Here is a 22,500-nt window from a genome sequence, read left to right as displayed (position 1 = left end):
ACCCGGCTTTTGGCAGAATGTGCAAACTTCATTCATCCTTTCATCAAAGTCTCAAGTTCCATCTCATCTCAAACATCTCAGTTCAAGTCTCATCTCAAAAAAGGTTAATGTCTTTGTATTATCTTACACTGATGTCGACTCGTATGCCGTTGCATTAAACTACACTGATGTCTACTATCTTTGTCTTGCATCTAATTTATGTGCAGAAGATCTTCCAATGATGCATCGATCAATGTCAAACAAATTAGTAAAACCATAAGGACAATTCACAATTGGTCTACAAATGAGGTACAAAAGGTAAAAGTAATGCCGACGTTTTTAATCACCTATCAAAGCGTGTTTAGGTGATTGGGAAGAAAAATAGGACCACGAGTCCTGAAGCCCACCTGGAACAAGAGCAACAGACAATCAAACACCCCACAGACACCCTTAGACCCTGATTTTTTTTTTATGCCGTGAACAAACTTTGGTTTACCATGACTGATGAAGGTTGTGGTCAAGTTTCATTGAAATTGTATGTAGTTTCGGAGAGGAGAGCAAATACCTATTATGGGAGGTCAACCCCCCCACCCCCCCCCCCCGAAGATCCATTTAATGAGCGCAGATTTTGATGCGGTCAACACGCCTTCATTGGGCATCAGATATGAAGCTTGTGGCCAAGTTTCATCAAAGTTGTGTTTGGTTCAAGCTATAATGACCGAAGTGCTTACGGACTGACCGACTCACTCACCTACAGACACTGCTCGATCACATGAGCTCACTGGACTAAATTCCAGGTGAGCTAAAAATGCGTTCCTTACGTTTGTAGATTTTGAATGACAAAGTGCAGGTTCTTCCAGACTTCGTTAGATGAGCATGGTGTGTACATCACACCATTCAGGTGAGGCATCGAGGGATCTGACTGTTTCCTCTTCTTCTCTGTGTCGCCATGAAAAGGGTTGGGAGGTTGAGATGCAGTTGTTCCAAAATCAATTCGGTGTCCAGTCGATGGCACTGTGACATGGGACGTCAGCTCCATACGAGATCCTTTGTAATGGCTTTCCAAGTCCCCACACTGGCCCCGATCTATATCTGTGTAATTAAATCAAGGACGGCCACCAATCTTTGTATTAAAAACCAGAAAGCCACTGCAAGAGGACTGTAAATCATGTGCCAGGCACAGGGATGAAATTGCTGAGGATCTTTGCTGTTTAATTCCATCAATCCTTTCCCATTCGAAATTGATTCATATACCACGCGTTCGTGGCTCTTAGTTTCGTTCACAAAAATATTCTCACCTGGAAGAGAATTTTTAAAGAGAGAAAGTTTCGAGCGACGCACCGGAGAAAATTCCATTGTATTACCTGCGACTCTCGGAATGGTGCAGGTGCAGGCTCCATCATCAAGCTCTGAATCTATGATGCAATATCGTAAACCAATGAGGCATGAATATTTCCCCCTATAAGAAAAAAGATAACACCTGCAGCTGTGCAAACTGCATTTTTAGGAGGAAACGCAATTTTCAGCTGGCAGGCTGCACAATCTCCCAGTTCCTTCAACCAACATGGATTTAAATTCCTGCTGTAGAGACTTAAACAGTTTGCTCTGCGGCTGGAATTGGGCAAGTTGTGTCTGCACAGAGACGATGTCGCCCCCGGAAAGGTTCATGGGACAAGTGTGCCACCTCGGTGGGAGTGATGGGAAATGGGTTGTGGCTTCAGAGAAAGACCGAACCTGATTTCTACAGAAGAGGGGGATTTGATGGAGTCTACCATCTGGTTGAAGGTGTGTAGGGAGATATGAATAATCGAGAAGGGATATAGAGATGTGTGTGGCCTGGGTGGGAAGATGCTATCTGAGCGTTCCATGATTGAGCATCGGTAAATCATAGATGGGTACTGTCATCTTTCCGAGGTCAGCAAAAATCAGTACCAGCTTGCTGGTATCCTGTGTTGGAGTGGCGACCCGTCCAGGATTGTGCCCAATAGCCCAGGAGACTGCTTAGGCAGCACCAACGCTCTGCATAGAGTATGGTTCCAATGGATGGATGGATAGATGGGTACCAGCAGGATATGGAAGATAGTTAAGCCTCCTCCTATTGGATAGGGGGAAGCTTATACCTGTTGTGGGATTTCTTTCTACAATTCTTGTCCCCAGTTTTTAATGGTAACAGTTTCTTAGACCCATAGGAGTACTAAACCACCATTCAGGTTTTTCTCACTTTTTTTTTGCCAGATTTCCGAGCTGCATCTCGGAACTGGCTGGGACTGTCGGAATGAAATTTTGCATCATTAATGGGAATAAAAAGTATGTGTGGTTGACAAATGCTGACCTTGACCTAATTTTAAAGTCATGACATAATTATAGATATTTAAGCATTTTTCACCAGAACTCGACTAACGTTTGTCTGATCAGAACAACATTGTCCTCTCTAGGTAGCCTAGAGTAAGACACATTTACGCTCAGTTTACATCATAGCCCTCCGAGGTCATTTATGCTCAGTTTCCGGATTAAAGGTCAAGCTCAAATGGCGATCTGAAAAAATACAAATGCGTTTTTTTTGCCAATGCTGAATCTCAAAGACTGGTTCACCTTCCAAGAGGTTCTTGCATCATCGTGTATCCGCGCTGAAGTTGTGCACCTGAAATTTGATTCATGTGTTTGACCTATTTTTTTCCGATTGTGACGTAATTAACCAAAAACACTTTTTTGATCATAATTTGAAAAAAATTTCCTCTGATTTTCATGATGTCGAATTTTATGGACAGATTTATCAATGGAAACACATTTTCTTAATTTACACTCCACCCCAATATGTTGAAGGTCAAGGTCATATGTCAGTTGGAAAAAAAAAAATAAGACCATCATTGGATCGTGGACTTACCGGGGGAGGCTTACCCTTGGCAATCGCTTTGTGATCACAGATATCTAGTTGATGTGTGATATTTCTATGGGTGAAAACATGAGAAGGTAGAGCCAAATGGCCTGGGTGAGAAAGATGGTAAATGGGTCATTTTAGGTAGTGATGTGTTGTTGTTTCGTATGCAGCCTGTGGCTGCTGGTTTCATCATTCCTGGAAATTTGGCTGTGCCACTGATGCAGCACCCCTGATGTAGCACCACTGTTACCAGTAAGTCAGTGCTCATTTTGACGACTTCGGAAGGATGACAGGCCGAGTTAACCCTCATGGTGAAATTTCAATGGCTTGACAAGGGCTCAAACTCAAGACCCTAAGACCTTAAGCCAGCTACCTTAACCGTTAAGCCAACATAAGGCTTGTAGTGATGCATGTCATCCACAGTTTAGGAAGATGAAAGTGCAGAAATCATACTCAGTGATGAGTATTGTTTGGGTGGGGTAGATGGTAGAGTGCGTTCTCCCCGAGTGAGGAAGATAGTACAGGCATACCGTTCAGTGGTTAAGGTTGGGAAGACGGTAGATGCAGGCTGCCTAGGTGAGGGAAATGATAGATTTTAGGGTACAACATGGAACATGCTGCTTATTAGATGAGAGGAGATTGAATAGACTTTGAAAGCATCATGTGGAATTTGCTGAGCTGCCTGGTGAGTGATGGAAGATGCATTCAGTTTTGTGGGCAACAGGTGGAACATTCTACCTGATTGAAGTTTGGAGAAACGTTAAGCTTTGAAAGTAACATGTGGAACATGCTGCTTGTTGGAGGTTGAGAGATACATTCCACTGAGGGAACCAGGTGAAATCTGCTGCCTGTTGTATATTGAGAGATATGTTCAGCTTCAAGGGCAATTGTTCAAACATTGGGATTTGAGGGCAAAAGGTCAAAGGTTCTTCTTTTTTCTCTCGTATGCAGCACATGGCTGGGGGGAAGCATCGTTGGCTGAGGGCATGGCTGTACTACTGATGCAGTTCCCTCTGTAGGTTAGAGCAGGAATTTGGAATTTGTTCAGGTACCGGCAATAGCTCACCTACTCTTCGTGAAGGACACTTTGTGAAGAATCTTTAACGTATGCTGACTAATGTCGGTAGATGGGACTTCCATTTAACATCCATCCAAGGGATGAGGGACGGACACACATTGATGAATCATCCTCCTGTGAAAAACCAGGATGACGGTTTATTGCCAGGTCGGGATTCAAACTCAGGCATGACAGCTTAGAGGCAAGTGTGAGCACCTCTAGGACATTCTGTCAACAGAGGTCGAAGGTGCTGCCTATTGAATGTTGAGAGAAACGTTCAGCTTGGGATAAACATGTGGAACATGCTGTCTGTGGAGGTTGGGAGAAGCTTTAAGCTTTGAGTGTACCAGGTCGAACATGCCACCAGTTGGATGATGGAAGAAGCTCTCAGCTTTGAAGACAAGTTAGAAGGACCTGTGTGTTGGTCGATGGGAGAAGCACTCAGCTTTGAAAGCAACCAGTGGAACATGCTGCCTGTTGGAGTGAGGGAGACTCGTTCAGCTTTGAGGGTAACAGGTAGAACATGCTGCCTTGGTGGTTGGAAGAAGAATTAAGCCTTCGAAGCAACAGGTGGAACATGCGGCCTTTTGGATTTTAGGAGATACGTTCACTCTCAGGGCATCGAGTAGCATATGCTGCCTGTTAGATGTTGAGAAACGTGCCACAGAGGAGGAGGGACAATCACAAGCGATCTCGTGAGATGGCAGTCAAGGTGACCTCCAGCACCACGAAGAAAGAGGCAAAGAGAATGAAATGGCTGAAGATTTGGTCTCAGATTCTGTTGAGTCTTAGAGACATCACCAAAACAGTTGTGGTTTTTGCCCTCACCCCACCTCTGTCCCACAATGCTAAATTGTCCATTACACATGGAACCAAATGTAATCACATTCAGCTCGTTAGATCTCACCTGAAAATTTAACTCGGGCAAAGTCGATGGCATGCCAACACAAATTCCCATGCTTTCAACCTCAAGCAAAGTTGAAAGATGGCAAAAGGTTCCACTAGGAATGACCCAATATCACATTTTGAGTTTAAAAAAAAATTGGTTTGATCACTGTGACCCTAAGTTCCCACCCCTTGGGGCATGAACCTAAAAAAACCGTTACACATTTCATGTGCCACCCCCCCCCCCCCCAATGTTGATGGTTAGGGTGGTGGGCTTGAGATCTCAGGGTCCTGAGTTCAAGCCCTGTCAACTGCTGCATTAACACTCAGTGGGGTTGACTCAGCCTGTCATCCTTGCAAGGTTAGTGAAATGAGTACCAGTGAACTGGTAATAGGGGCATTACTCAGGAGCACTTACAATGCACTGTTGATCACAGCCAGGTGCAAGCATGAAATCATGTCACCACAATAAATGGAAGTATAGAAATTGTGTATATACATATATATATATATATATATATATATATATATATATATATATATATATATATATATATATATATATATATATATATATATATATATATATATTATATATGTAAATATATTCTAAGTATATCCCACATTTTACCCCCTAGACCAGATCTGTAACAAGATCATGTATTGTGTTAGATTAATGGTATGATATTAATTTGGGATTGGAATGATGCTGTTTGGAATGAAAATATAGAGAAATTGAGTTTAAAGCAGAATGATGAAATTATGTGAGGGTTTCCACCGTGACATTCACAGATTCGGTGTTTGTAGTTTTGCCATTGTGACATCATCGGAATATTATCCACCTTACTTCTCTTGTGGTCAGCTGCAGGACGTTTTTTGGCCAAGTCCTTCACGAACCGGCTGTCGAGCCCCCTCCCGTGCATAGCATGGGTACCTCGCTGGTAAATAAATGAACAAAAGTGATTTAAAAACAAAACGAGGTACCTCGCGCTTGACACGCTGCAGGTGGGCTGATAAGGCCTATTTGTGCTCACTGTGATTTCGCCCTTTGATCCATTCATCAATTTGTGCTCACTGTGATTTTGCCCTTTGACCCATTTATCAACTTGCACTCCATGATTTGGCCCTTTGACCCATTTATCAATTTGTATTCACTGCGATTTGGCCCTTTGACCCATTTATCAATTTCTCTTCCCAATATTCTCATAACAAAGGTTTATTGAAAATTTGATAACAACAGCTCAGATGGTAAAAAGTTATGCTCTGGACAGACCATCAGTCAATATCATTATGCACCATAAGCCTGATGTCAGCGCAACGGTTAAGGTGGCTGGCTTAAGACCTGAGGGTCTTGAGTTTGAGTTAACACCAGGTGGGGTTGACTCAGCCTGTCATCTTTCCAAGGTCACGAAATGAGTACCAGTGTGTTGGTAATAGAGGGCACTGCATCAGCAGTACAATCGCATCCCCAGAAAATGATGCAACCAGCAGCTGCAGGCTGCTTATAAAAGCTATTATGTACCATTGTAATCAGTCAACGGCACAGCTGCGCCCTCAGTCAATGATGCTACCCCACAGCCTTTTGCTACACACGGATAAAGAAGAAGATTATCGTTAGTATTATCATCATCACTTTAATTGTTTTCCCTGCCGAAAAATAAACAGTTTACGGGGAGGGGCCTCCATGTTTATAGTCGTTTCCCTGAGCAACCACATCCCTGGAACTCGTATCCAAGGTGAAAAACAAACCTCTGAGGCCGGGTCAATAAGGGCTATTTCTGATCACGATAACTTTGCCCTTTCACATTTTGACACAAATTATTAATTATTTTCTCCATGTTCTCATCATAAAGGTTTCTTGAAAATTTGATGAAAAAATGTCAAAAAAAACCCAGTTATGACACACAGACACACACAATTGCAAAACAGCATCTCCTGCTCTCTGGGATAATAATACAACATATATATATATATATATATATATATATATATATATATATATATATATATATATATATCTCTCTCTCTCTCTCTCTCTCTCTCTCTCTCTCTCTCTCTCTCTCTCTCTCTCTCTCTCTCTCTCTCTCTCTCTCTCTCTCTCTCTCTCTCTCTCTCTCTCTCTCTCTCCCTCTCCCTCTCCCTCTCCCTCTCCCTCTCTCTCTCCTCTCTCTCTCACCATTTCACCTATTGTCAACCTTTGTAGGCATAATTAACAACCTCTTGCACTTCTACTCACACCACTTTAATTTACTTCCAACTCATCCATTTATTTTGTTCAGCCCTTTGAAAGACTTTTCTCAAAACTTGGATGGCATCGTGGCATTCCACGAACAATACCCAACACCACTCCACCTCCCCATTCGCACCACTCCCCCCTCCACAGGGGTGGGACATCGACACGGCATGACACAGCACCGACATGACAGTGGGCCACAACAAAGACCGACCACTGACACAAATGACGTCCCGGGAAAGTTTTAAACGGGGCGATCCCGTTATATACAAGGCACCTGGTCAGCCTGTGATATTTGGGGCAAAGCTTTAGTCACCCATATTGTCGGGGGTGTCCGAGTGTGCTTGGGCGGAGCCCGTGCTGTGTAGTGTCTGTGCCGTGTTGTCCATGCTGTGCCATGACATGTTTTTGTTGGAGTAGTACAAGTGATTTATTAATGAATACAAAGTCCCTTATAAATCCGTCAATTGACCGGAAAAACAAAACCTTCCAATCTATAGTGAACATGCGATTGGCGGTTTCATCTTCACCAACACTTCTATTGTCAACATCTTCGTCCGAATCGCTCGCACAAGGCTCGACGATTTGGCTCCATAATTCCTCAAAAAGTGTCTCCATCAGTAATTTTGTCTCCACTCGTTTCTTCAAAATTCCACTGATCAGTTTCACCAGACTGAGAACCTTCAGTCGCGAATGACGGTGGAATCGGTATCGGAATCCGAGCTCGAAATACACGGTTCTCCATACAAAAACAGCCATTTGGATCAAGGTGTGTTCTGAGTGTGACATCACTGGCAAAATAGAAAAAATCGACATTTTAGGGATTTTTTTTTTCAGCACTTTCTGATTGGCAAAAAAAAATTCAAATTCCCCCCCCCCCACCCTTCAAATTAGACTGTGATCAATGATTTTCAATGGTTTAAAAAAAAAATTAAATTAAAAAAAATTGCATTTGGGTTCTCATTTAAACTCGAAATTTGACATTGGGTCATTCCTGGTGGAACTTTATGACATCTTTCAACTTTGCATTAAGTGCGAGGCGTGGGGATTTGCGATGGCGCACCATCGACTTCGCTCTGGTTCCATTTGTCATGAGATTATTATTGTCATCTCCATTTATCCCATTCATCACGGCATTGTTGTTGATCTACGTTACTCTATCCTTGATGGTTATGTGTGCGAGTTTAAAAAATATATAAAAAAGTAAAAACAATAAGTGCCGAACTGACACAGCAAATCGCAGGAAAGGAAAAAAAAAACTTTCGGGTTCAACATGTTGAGCTGTTCATTCAGCCATAGCTTTTAGCCTGTACTAAATCCCATGGTCTCTTTCAGTGGTACACCTTTGGACACGATGTCCACTTTCATGGCTTTGAATAAAATAGCAATTCCAATCGCTCCAAAATACACCAACAGTGGTAGTGATTCAGAAAGAAACACCAAATCAAATACAATGGCTCTAGTAGGTAGTGGTCATGCAAACTCCACGGCAGTGGATATGAAGAGCGAATGTTATAACTGCTGTCTCAACGAAGACACTGAATCAAATGCCCTGTTAGATTCCGCTCTGTGACCTCCATATTAGCTACGATCTCTTCTGTCACATTAATCATACATTCATTAGTAATGATACATGGTTGGCTGCTTTACCATTTCTTTCAGCAATCCTCCTTTCAACCATATCATGGCTACACTTTGCCATATCGTAAGCATTCTCTCTTGAAGTGCGACCATTATATTTCAAAAGAATTGAATGATCCAACATTTGAATATGATACTCAATAACTCTTATGAGAATACATCTTACAGTATCTGGCAGGTCAGGCATTATTTTACCAATTGCGAGTGCAACGTCTGTTGGAGCCCAGATTCATAAAAGGAGCACTTGCACTCCCCTCCTGGACAATGGTACTCACACACTCAGGGTATTTATGATGTACGCCAATCGGCTACCGCTCAGCATCATATAGCACAATCACTATTTCTGCCATGATATTTATTTTAGAACACACTAACAAAATGAATGCATACAACTTAGAAAGAGACAGCAAGTTTGCAGCAAAGCGCAAACTGATCTGAAGGGGTTGCCTCCATAATCATGTGCACAGAGATAATGGAATCTTCGATATCTGACCACGAGCATCTCAAATGAATTGTGCTCCCAAATTATTTCCCTTTTTCATTTTCTTCTCCTCTCCAGCTCTGGAACCCTCACCTCATCTTTAGCCTTTCTTAATTTTCTTTAGCCACACACCTAACGTTAACATGATAGGTGGGCTAGCAACTCAGCTTAGAGGTACGTGCACTCGCCTCAGCTGTCTAGCCTGGGTTTGAATCTCGACTGCGCTATAAATTGTCCTCCTGGTGTTTCGCTTGCAGGGCCATTCATCAGTGTGTGTATCGTGGATCTGAAAGCCGTTAATCTGGACTGGTTCTGCCAGGAATGGTTGGGAGTGGACATTAAAGATCACTAGCCATTTCCTAATTCCTGTCTAAAGTGAGGTGAGCAAGTGGTCTGGTGTCGGATATTCCTAGACACCAGGGTGACACAACCCGCAATGTCAGCTTGTGGTTTCTGTGCAGGCTACAGTTCCCACTTCAAGTCATGTATGAATAGCCATCTTTTGCTACAAAAGGGCACCCGCTATTACATGATTGATTATACAGCCCCGAAGCACCCAAACCAAGCAAAGGTGACAAAGAACTTCATAAGCTTCCACAAGTAACTACGATTAAAAACATGTGCATTTGCCCAAAGGTTTTCAAAAGAGGAATGCTAGATCATTAGTTAAGTCATTGATATTTCTCTTCTTGTATTCAAATAAGATTTGTGCTCAGAATGGCAGAAGTAAAATATTAAATCTTCATTGTGCAAATGTGTACAGTACTGTAATATAGACAAGATAAATTTGCTTCTTGATTTATTTTGACAAACTTAACTCAATCAAAGTGTATTAATCTTTCATAACCTGTTTAAAAAGCTGATGAATTCGATTTAACACGACTTGTTCATAGATTCCGATGCTGGCAATCAATAATTTGCACCAATTTTTGTTAACTCGTCGATCATATTTCATCGACTGCTGAGATTATTCCTCGAAACACAGGCCTACTCTCTAAATTCCGTACCTTCCTTCCTCCTTATACATATTAAAGGCAGCCTAATTCTCCCTTTCCTCAACTATTGTAACATTGTCTGGGCACACTCTAGTAACAATCAGCAACACTCACTCTCAGGTATCCAAAAGGATCTGTACCCGTTCTCGTCCATGGGACCACACTGCACCTTTTTTTTTTCACCAAAGTCAACACATCAACATTTTTTGACATTAATACATTACATACAGGGATATTTATGTACAAGCATATCAACAAACTTCTTCCACAACTCTTTTGATCTTACTTTACAGGAGTCCATGACATCCACCTCATTTCACTAGATCACAAGATAAACTTATTTCTACCTTTTACTCGCACATCATACTCTATTAATGAACGACGGGCCACGTGTTTGGAATAGTATTGGTGGAGCAATAAAGGTCCAGTCGTCTGTGGTTCAGTTCAAGTATTCTGATAAACGAAATTTGATCTCGTATTATTAAAAGTTTCCTTTCTTACACATTGATTTGTCATTCACTCTTGCAAGTCTTCACCTTATTGTTGTTTCATTTTTTTTATACCTCTTTATTCATGTTATTCACAGTATTCTTGACCATTTTTCCTTCATTTCTTGCCATTCCGTAGTTTGAGACCAATTTATTGTTTGTCATTTATATTGTTAGTTCATTGGCATATTAATACAATCCTCGGCGTCTGAATTTACCTCCATATTTGCTTCTGTTTGTTACATTGATTGTATCCTTCTGCTTTCACCAAGTTCCGGAAGAATTACTTTGAAATATTTTTGTTTCACTGTACTTATATTGGCAACTTTGGAAATAATTGTTTTTTTTTTGAAATTGAAATTCAACTACTGTATACTCAAATTGTAATCATCATAATATATATGGTGGAATCATTAAAAAAATAAAAATTAACAAATCCAGTGGTGACAAGTCAAGTGATCTGGGAGGGGGAGTGGGAATTCATTGATGTGACTGATAAGGCGATTATGAAATTTTTCCCTCAACCAAGCAAGATATTCAATAGAGGTGTGGGATGTGGATCCATCTTGTTGAAACCACAGATTTTCATTATTTCTCACTGTTCCATAAGTAAGTCCCCAGCATGTGAATATTTCAATCTGATGTCACAGTTTACAGCTGTTTCGGTGTCAGTCTTCAAAACAAAAGGAACTGTAGATTAGTGATGAACTCGATCAACAACAGACGGTGATTTTCTGAGAGTGAATTGATGCTTCTTCACATTCTTTTGGTTTTTACAATGGCCAAAATCTGCAATTATGTTTATTCATGATCACATTAACGGAAATATGGCACTCATCAGAGAAATTGATGTCATTGACACAGTGATCTTCATTTTCCAGTGATTCGGAAAAGTGGATAAAAAATGCATTTCGCCTTTGGTCATTTTCATTAAGTGCCGAGAAAAGTGAAATTGTGAAAGGAAAAAGTCTAACGTCTTCCTTCCGTTTTGATGTGTGACTGGTTCATGGTTCAGCTGAGAGTCGTCTTGTTGCTTTGCGTGGAATTCTCTCCATGCATTGCCATACAACTTCAATGGACACGCCGTCCTGAGCAGCCTTTATTCATGGCTTGTAATGAGGCGGTATGCTTCATATTTGGCACTTCTTCTTTTGTGTGATCCGAACGTCAGCCATTGAAGATGTAAAACCAGCATATCTCAACCATTATCAGACCTGCTGACAAAGCTGTGCAAGAGTGCTCCAACCTCCTACCAACTGGTGTATGGGAGCCAGGTTTCAGGTATACATGCAAGCCTTAAAGCGTATGATGCCTGTACAGTCTGTTCAGGCAGCACCACTCCTTTCTTGGAAGTCTGCTGCCAGCTGGAGAGGTGGAAATGGGCAGCAGATGCTGCAGTCTGCCTTCAGGTTATCTCCTTTTCACTCTGAGAGGAGCCACTCTGCTGTCTGCTCTCTGGGCTGTCAGCCTTATTCTAAGACTGGGCTGTCCTACTGAATGGTTTCTGACTCTTGAGTTGTTGTGTTTGCAGTGGTTCATGCACCTTATTGCAGAGGGGATGAACTTCAGAGTTGGAAGCTTTAAATGGTTTGAAACAACAATAGTGCAGCAGATAATCATAACAATTATGCAAATTATGACTAAAGCATGAAATTTTTACCAGTGTTAGTACATACCATAAGCTTCATTTTCAGATCGGGAGGTAAGTCAGATTTGACCCCTGAGGATAGTGAGAGGTCAATGACCTCAATTACATTGAAATTGTCATTTTTTCACGATTCTGGTGCAGTTTGTCTGTTTTCGGAATCATTAAAGAGGTATGTTGTCATGTGTTGGTCCCTTTATATTCTGGAGAGCCTTTATACATAATCACAGGATGCAACCATGACTGAACAAGTGCTTTAAATGAGGTCAGTGACCTCAGAAAACAAATTTATTGAAATACACATTTAGGTTATTGTGGTGTCCAGAACAGCTTGCATGAAATCGTGGTGTAAGTTCATCTGTGCAACCTTAATTTTCAATGTGCACTTAACATAGTCTATAAGCTTAAAGTACAGTGAGGTCAGTTACCTCAGACACATGTATAGTACATACCGGTACATGTAATACACACACATTATCCATATAGACACACAAATATAAAGGTGTCTGATTGCACCTAATGCAGTGCACTTGAGTGCAGCCTTGGTGCACTTGCAATGGCCGGTACATCCCTTCTCGCAGCCGCAGTGGATCAGTTTGTGGCAAGATTTTGGTGCCTCTGGCAGTGTCGTCCAAAGAGGCTGCCACCCAGAGGCCTCCTTTGTCCAGCCCCAGTCAGATGGGATTGGTAACTCTGGATTCAGGACCAGAGTTTGGTTCCAGCAGTTGCCCTGGAGAGATGCACGCTTGATGTGCTGCTGGAGTGCTGCCTGCGTTGGGGGAATGTTTTTCTAGAGCCCGAGACTTGTGTGCGAAGAGCTGTTTCCTAGCATCGTTCACTTCCATGGTGTCACTGGTGCGGTCATACATCAGCACAACGAAGTGCTCCAGCAGTGACATTGACTCCTCACTGACATCACTTGGCATGCGTAAGAGTTTTTCAAAGGCATCAGTCACCTGTGGGAACACTTTCCAAATCTCCCAGGCAGTCTTCTTCCCTCTGCCAGCGAAAGAAGACACAGTGTCGCACCCTGTGAGGGCATGGAAGATGTGGAGAGTAGCACATTGTCTTGGGTTCATGGCGGCAGCCAGTTGGTGAACAGCTATGTACCGGAAGCTGGATCCAGTACCAAGAGCTATCCACAGCTCGTCAGGATTGATGTTGTTGAATGAAGCCACAGCCAGTACCACAACATCAGTATCCACAGTGCGTATGAACCCCTTCCTGGTCCCCTTCTGCACAGCATCTGCCACATGTAGAAGCAGGCGAGTGTCCGCCTCCTCGTGTGAACATGGGGCAAGGCTGGTCAAGTCGGACTTGGCAGGAGAGCACAGGACCTCAGTTCCACAAGTTGCATACATTTCCTTGCCATCTGCTATTGGAAGACGAATGGCCTCTCGTGACAGGAAACCAAAGAGCTCAGTCTTGTTTTGATCCACACAAAGGAACTCCTTCCAGTTCTTAGGCATGACGGTAGAGGGAGCCACTCTCTTCCTGACGCTCTTGCCCCTCTTCTGTCTGGTCATGCCTTTCAGGCTGTCAGGTAGATATACATCCCAGATGAGGTCGAGTCTGTTTACCTTTTTGAGTTGAGTGGAGATATAAGGAGCAAAGACTGTGTTCACATACTCTTCAAAGGTCTTTGCCGTTACAAGATTGAGCATTTGAACAATAGCTGCTCCGTCAAGGATTGTGGCATCAACCCCAGGTGCGCTAGTGGTTTCGGGTTGGTCTGATTTCAGGCAGTGTAGTAGAGCTGCTTTGACTCCAAGGTGCAGTTTTCCTCCTGTTGATAATGCTGGTGGGGCTGGCTGGTTCTCGTGGCAGAAGAACTGGTCCAGATCCCCATCACGTGATTGACAGGCAATATACAGCCTCGAGAAGAGACTACAGTCACTCTTCACTGCGGTGAGTTGGATCTGCTGCTTTGACTGCATCTTGGTCTGTGGCCGACTGAAGAGTGGCAACTTGTCCTTGGGCAGTGTTTCTGTAGCTGGCTTCGTGCATAGTTCCAGTCTTTCTTCAACAAACTTTGTGTACTGCTCCTCACCAAGGGACTCAATATTCCTCACAGTTTCTGCCACTGGGGTGTCCATGATGTCTCTCGTGTCAAGGACCAGTAGGTCAAAACTGGACATCTGTAAATAACTACCAACACTGTGTTGAATATGTAGACACTTCTATTGGAACACAAATGCATGGTTTGTACATCATAAACTTGTTTACCATTAACCAATGAAGCCAAACATCAATATTTTGATATTTTTAGGTCATTGACCTCTCACTGTCCTCAGAGGTCAAAGCTCGACACCTGTAAATAATTACTAACGCTGTGTGGAATATGTAGACACTTCTATTGGAACACAAATGCATGGTCTGTACATCATAAACATGTTTACCATTAACCAATGACACCAAACATCAATATTTTGATACTTTGAGGTCGTTGACCTCTAACGGTCCTCAGAGGTCAGATCTGCCTTACCTCCCGATCTGAAAATGAAGCTTATGGCATGTAGTAACACTGGTAGAAATTTCATGCTTTAGTCATAATTTGCACAATTCTTATGATATGAGAGATTATCAGCTGTACTACAAAGGACTTTCCTTGTGTAGCCTTTCGTGGTTGTTTTATGCAGCTCTCTTTGGCTAAAAGAGCATGGGAGGAGTCGATTTATCTTCTATATATTACTAAAACTCTCTTCTTGTATGTATGTATGTATGTATGTATGTTCCTGAAATACAGCCAAAACGGTACATGATAGCGCAACAATTTTAGGGCCACCTTACTCACCATTCTCCTGTGGTGTGCAGTGTCAAGTTTTGTTCAAATCGGGCAACAAAAATATTATTAAAAATCAATTCCCGATTCAGTGAAGTTCTCTTTGGGAGAATTTGATCAATGCAAACAACCTCAGTGGTATAGTTTGCTGGAGCTATCTTTTTTTTTATTACTTGAAATGATTTTTTTCATCAACCGCTGTCACAACGGGAACCCAACGGGTTCACAGGTCGTCTGGTAACGACTATAATTCACGGACCGGTGTTTGTTTGTCACGCTACTCCTCTTACAGTTCTGGGCCAATTACATCCAGACTTGCTACAGAGGATCAGCATGACCCCAATTAATGTATCGGGGTGTTTTTATCTTTGCCGGTGGTCTTGGGGGGGGGGGTGAGAGAGGGGGAATGCAAATCCTCTCTGTAAATGTGTATCTTGTAGCTCTGCCTCCAGGTCAGGGTGGGGGAGGGTACTACAAGTCTCCACTATTTACAGTACAGTATTCTTCTCCCCACATTTTCCAGTGCAGTGAGGTGTTTAGAATCATAATCAGAAGGTATGTTTTTGTTTCATACATGTAACCCAGGTTATTTATTTATTTCCTATACAGAGCTGTCAGTTGCCTATACACTACTCAAATAAAGGTATGCGTCAGAAGAACACATTGCATGCTTGGAATAAGATCGCCCATAGGGTGGGTACTCTACTAGTTCATATAATCCTAGCTACCTGGCTGTAATTAATTTGGTGAGAGCTAATTGGCTATTCCCTCCATTCACAGGTGATACCAGGACGATGGATTGGTTGATGTGGAACAGTGGACCCCAGATCACCAGACTTGACTCCTCTCGACTATTCTTATTGGGCCATTTGAAATTTGTGTATGCAAACTGTCCACGAACAATAGAGGCATTGAAAGAATATATTCGAGAGGAATGTAATAAAATCAGTACGGATATATTGCATGTAGTCATTTAAACTACAAAATGCTGAGTTTATAATTGTAAAGCACACCATGGATTACAATTTGAACATTTGCTGGAATAAAAGCCTTTGATTCCAGAATTTTGTTACACCTTGTGTATATATATAATATTGTTGCGGATTCGCGCCCGCCGGCGTGCGGACGGCCACGTAACTCGAATCGCGGCACGTCGCCCACCGGACGGACAATCCCGTCGTGACCCTCTCGGACTAACGCCGGGAACTAGTCATGGGTGGGCCTTTCGGCCTCAGCACGATCGTGCCAATCGGCCCCCCGCGTGGGATAGGGTTGCTCGCCAAATTCGACCTCCCTAAGTACCCACACGGAGGGTAGACCGGGCGATCGCACCTCGCCGCAGGTCGACTTCGGACACGGGCCACTTTAAGCGACCCGTTCCGTACTATCGGGATAACCGAGCGGTGTTATCATCAACCTGGACGGTTCGATTAATTATCGGGCGTTTTAGCCCATGACCAACCCTTTACGTGAAGTAAGATGGAGATTCAATAAAGGAAAAGACGAAGCGAAACGGGAAAACAGTTCAACATGAAGCACATTTATTCCGCGGCAAACGGAAAGCACACATATACAATTATACACCAAAAGCAAATGTAAAAGAAGAAGAAACACACAATAATGCACAAAAAGCAAATGTAAAAGCAAAACACAATGCAGAGCTAACCGACTACCGAGCACACGGCAATACTTATACAGTTTTACTTCACAGACGGCGCCGACAACACATATACTCAAAGCAAAAGAAAAAGGGACCACCCTCCACTATGAGGGGGGCAGACGGCCTGGGGCCGAGACCGCATCGAGCCTACCCGTCTGGTGATGAGCCGCAAAATGGCGGTGGCGCCCCGACTCCGCGGGCCTCGCGGACAGTGTCTGGTAGGGGGTGGGAACAGGGCCCCCTTCTCGCACTATCTTAGCGCGGGGGGGAAACAGGAGGAGGTTGTTGATGCTCGGGGGAAGGAGGATATCTCCCTGGCTCGGGTCCCGCGACGAGCGTCTCCTCCACAACCTCGGTCGCGTTGCCGGCCTCTCCTCTCCGCAGCTCCCCGACTCTGACACGAGCACCACCTCGACTGCCTTCGCTGCCGCCACTTCTCCAACTCTCCACAGCTCCGTCCAACTGCCTTTTCCGACTCCTCTCTTGACTGGCTCTTCCCAACTCAACTCCGAACTGACTCCTACTACTGCTTCTTCTTCCCAACTCAACTCCGAACTGAACTTGACTGACTCAACTCCGAACTGAACTTGACTGACTCAACTACGAGCGAACGCGGCCCTTTATAGCCCCCCGTGGCTTTGCTCTTTCACCTTCGACCCTTTACCTCTGGCTGGCTCCCCATTGGACAGAGGAAAAGTGGGCGTGAATGCTTTTTGATCCATGAATCTGCATATAGCGACCACACTCCGACGCACCTGGAGGCGGGGCCAAATCGCCCCACGCTCGCCGATAGGACGGAACAGAAGTGGGCGTGAGTCGTTTTTGATCCGATTGCTTCGGAAAGGCTGGTGCCTCTGCACCCGCTGCTCGGTGCGCGCCCTGCATGAGTCCAGTATCGGTGCCCACAAGCGGCGCGGGAATGGTGGTGATGCGATGGTTGCGAGGGCGAGTTGTGACGGTAAAGGTCGTGGCTGTTGTTGTGAAGCGGCGTTGCGGTTGGTGGTTGTTGTGTGATGGCTGTTGAGACGTGGTTGGTGGTGGTAGTAATGGTAGTAATGGCGGCTGGTCCAAAATAAAGATAGTAAAAGAAAAACGGCTATCTAGAGGGGTCGCAGCCCGAATGAATGACATTTATTCCCTCTAAACAACGGGTTTGGGCCTAACTACACATATACTTACAGAGATATCTCACCTAAGGGACCTGAATGGTGGTTTGCGAATTTCGTCAACCACAACAATATATAATATAATATATGCACTCCTGAACCACTGGATGGAACGATTTGAAAACTCGTGGTTGTCGTTGTGGGTTACAGAGGTTTTAGGTGGTTAAAAATATTCATTGTTCGGGGGATTTGGACCCTAACCCTAACCCTAACAAATCGTATCGCACCACTCGGTGGGTGCCAGTATCAGTCAAAAACACAGAAAACCATAGAAGTAGGGGAATCATCATTAGCGTTTCATTTGTGCACATCAATTACATTTCCAGCGACACATCACATCAAGCTGATTAACATTTACAGTGACATGCCAGATCACATAAACCTCATTTACTTTTCTAGCTATACATCACACTATCTTATGATACATAATGTATCCATTTTATATATATAGCTGCAAGTCACATCACATAATCAACCTGATTATAAGCATTTATAGCTACATGCAGTGGTGCTTAATTGTCTATCTCCTGTACTGTTGTATCTCGGTCGAATTTTCAGTTGTCCCTTTTTGTTGGTCTACCTTGCATGATTGGGAAATTCACACACTTTCAATATCTAAGCCAAATTCGATTTGGGTGTTGTCAGAGCATTGTTTCACTAATTTCAGTTGTTCTGCCAATTTTTTGTCATTCAGTGCAGAGTTTTGTATCATTGCTGTGCAGTAGATGTGCCACTTTTCTTGTTTCTTTGGAAATTATTTTATTGGATGTTATGGTGTATCCGTGTCCTTGCTCATTGATGAGGTTACTTAATGTATCCAGAGTCAGGCAAAAAAGGAGGGGCGAAAGTCTGTCTCCTTGGAGGATCCTGTGTCATATTTTCACTCCTGGTATTTTGATCTTTCCTTCCGAGTGCTGCAATCGAATTAGTGTGGTATTCCATAGATCCATTGCTTTCTCAATCAGCTTGATTATTTCGTGATTGATCTTGTACATTTGCATAAATGTGGGACACCGTCAAAAACTTTTTTGTTGTCTTATCCAGGCTGTGGAGTTTGGTTCTTCTCGTAATGCAGTAGAGTACGGCCTTGTTTAGTAGTAGGTGGTCTATTTTTCCATAGTGTTTCTCTCTTGCATCCCTTCTGTTCTGCATCTTGGCCTCCTTGTTGTATTAGGTGGTGGTACATCATTTATGTGATTATTCCTGTTGAACATTTGCATGTTCTTGGTAGAGAGGTTATTGCCCAATATTTGTGAGGAGGTTAGGTTTCTTCAGATTTTGGTTTGAGGAAGGTGTTACCTTCTGTGAGTTATTCATCCACTTCCTGATACTCTTGGATAAGTTAATTGAATGCTCGAGTGTAGTGTGTGTGCATGTGTCCATCCAGGACAACTTAAAAAAAAAACATTTGAGGTTTGACATCAAATTTTCAACAAACCTTTATTTTGAGAATATGGAGAAGACCAATTGATAATTTGATCAAAGAGCAAAGTCACAGTGAGTTGAAATATGCCTGACCAGACCGTCCATCACTGCACAGCCCGATATGGCCATGTTTCGTAAATCAATTCCATTTTCTTTATTGATCTACATTAAACATCAGTGGATCTTTCCAGCCAAAACCTTTAAATTACAATTTGAGCTTTTGTCAACAAACCCTTTGTTATAAGAATATGGACAACAAGAATGAATAAAATGTATAATTTTTTTATTACCTCTGCCACCAAAGGTAGACGGATGTTGTTTTCGCCACTGTCTGACTGATTGTATCTGTCCACAACCTTTGACATATCCTGCTAACAGACAGACAAAACTTGGTCGACATGTTGGTTGTGTGATGAGGACAAATTGATTCGAGAATTTTATCAGTGATTCTTCACCATTGAGAGATAGGGCAAACAATGAGCAGTTAAGACAAAACTTTGTGGACGAGTTGATCTAGTGACAAGAACGAGCCGATTAGATTTTGGTTAAGGTCAGGACCAAGATCCTGCCAATCAGTGAGATAGAAAACGAAACTGTTCAGCCTGGTGGAGGCATATCTGCTCTACAGAGTACTGTTCTAGTTTAGGTCTTGTTTTCATTAACGTTAGTTTGCTTACAAAGTGCATGGGACGCTTTCCATTTGGAAATGCTTTCTTGTTTAATTCTTGATTCAGTCTCTCAGCTTTCCGTCACCATGGCTATTGACCTAATAAGCTTGTAGATGTTCAAATTGACCTCCTTGTCTGTGTAGAACACCTTGAAGCTTCACAAGACAATTAGACAAGAAGAGATTTTTACACAAGCTCATAATTACCAAATTTCTGAACAATTCCACCGAAATGACTGGATGTTGATGGAAAGGATCCTCATTTACTTTCAGTGTCTGATTGGGTGGATGATGGAAAGACAGTGGACATGGTATATCTAGACTTTAACAAGGCATTTGATAAGGTCCCACACAGGAGTTTGTGAGCCAAAGTGAGGGTTTGTAGAGTAGCTGGTCAGGTAGCTAATTGGATTGCAAACTGGCTTAGTGATAGGAAGCAAGGAGTGGCTGTGAGTGGGAGGATGTCTTGCTGGGAGGATGTAAGGAGCGGGTTACCTCAGGGATCAGTACTTGGACCATTACTATTCATTATTTACATCAACGATATGGATAATGGGGGAAAGAGTAAGCTTTCCAAATTTGAAGATGACACAAAGCTTGGAGGTGAGGTGGATAGCAGAAGGGGTGGTGATCAGATTCAGGAAAATATTGATACTTGCAGAGATTGGGCAAAAGATTGGCAGATGGAATTTAACCTGAGCAAGTGTAAGGTGTTGGGGATGAAAAAGAAGAATCAAAAGAGATTACAGGATGTAAGGGGTAATTTTGGAGTGTGTCCCACAGGAGAAGGATCTGGGGGTGGTAATAGATACGGGAGGTAAGCAGGCAGCACAATGCCAGGTAGCAATCGGTAAAGCAAATAGGGTTTTAGGCTGTATTCTTAGGGGGATCATTTATAAATCAAAAGAGGTGGTGTTAACATTGTACAGGAATTTAGTGAGGGCCACATCTAAAATATTATGTGCAGTTCTGGTCACCACAGTTCCAGAAGGACGTAGATGCCATAGAAAGGGTTCCATGCAGGGCTACTAGCTCGATTGATTCTGGGGATAGCGAGACTCAGCCACGAGGAGCGGCTAAAGGAGACGGGGCTTTATACACTAGAAAGGAGTCGGTTACGAGGAAATATGATGGAGATGTTTAAGACAATGAAAGGTATAGACAAAATAAGCGCAGATGAATTATTCAACAGAGTAGACAGTGATAGGACCAGGGGCCATAGCCTGAGAGTAAAGAAGAGGAGAGTTAAGATGGGAGCAAGGCAGGGGACTTTTACTCAGAGAGTAGTTCATGCAAGGAATGGTCTCCCTGGAAAGGTAGTGGCAGCAGACACAGCTCGGATAAGTTTAAATTAGAATTAGATAGGTAGCTGGAAGTTATGGAGATAGAGGGGAATAGGGATGTTGATAAGACTTTTAGGTGGTTTGAGTATTGATGGGTGATTGTGCACGGAGTGCTGTTGGTGGGGGTCTTGTCAAGGGGAGTTGTGTGGTTGATGTTGTATGTTTTTAACCAAGCCCATGCCCCACCCCTAAGGGGAAGAAGAAAGAAAATACAAAAATTACAAAAACAAACAACAATAAATAAATAAATAAATAAATATTATTTCATTAATTAAAAACATTTTTTTCGTATTTTCTTCCTTGGATCTTGTGCAGATAAATTAGTATGGTGTTCACACAGGCATGATGGGCTGAAGGGCCTCCACCTGTGTTAGATTTCCTTGTAAAGTATTCGTAAGCAATCAGCATCATTCAAAACATAAAATGTAGTTCTGAAAGTTTAATCCAGCACTTGCTCAAAGGAGTACATTGTATTGGACTTAGTACATCACCAAATTTCCCATGAAAAAAATCTGGGGGTATTTTTTGTGCCCCCCCCTACCCCCGCATTGGTGCTCATGGCTGTGGCTTTGCCTGTCTCCTCCTTACTACGCCTATGGCTACATGGCAAATCACATCATCAACCTGATTTACATTGAGCTCATGTAAACAAATTATCAACCTTAATTACACTTATTGCAACACTCATCACATCAACCTCATCTACATAACTACACATCATCAAATCATCAACCTGTTTTACAGGTAGAGCTACACATCACAAATCATCACATCAAACCTGAATTACATTTCGAGCTACACACATCACATCACATTAAGGTGATTAACATTTAAAGCGACATATCAGATCACATAAACCTCATTTACTTTTCTAGCTATACATCAAACCACGGCATGAACCTTCATCTCCATATTTATAGCAACACGTCACATCACACAATCTATTTGATTTATATTTATTGCTCCACATCATATCATCATCAATCTGATGAACATTTATAGCTACACATATCACATCATCAATCTGATGAACATTTATAGCTACACATATCACATCATCAACCTGATGTAGATTTATAGCTACACATCATCAATCTGCTGTACATTTATAGCTACACATCATATCATCATTAAACTGATGAACATTTATAGCTACACATCATATCACATCATCA

The 22,500-nt window shown here is 42.7% G+C and overlaps 1 long non-coding RNA gene across 1 annotated transcript in view; it reads right to left on the bottom strand.

Moving 5' to 3' along the window:
• The window catches only part of LOC147027092 (uncharacterized), a 55,693-nt gene that overhangs the window by 5,059 nt on the left and 28,134 nt on the right, over positions 1 to 22,500 (bottom strand). The window lies entirely within an intron of this gene.

This window comes from Eptatretus burgeri, chromosome 5, assembly GCF_056783735.1.
Source record: "Eptatretus burgeri isolate ZD-2024b chromosome 5, Ebu_testis_v1, whole genome shotgun sequence".
NCBI lineage: Eukaryota > Metazoa > Chordata > Myxini > Myxiniformes > Myxinidae > Eptatretus > Eptatretus burgeri.
The sequence above is the reverse complement of the archived record's forward strand: the minus strand, read 5'-3'. Positions and strand labels throughout refer to the sequence as shown.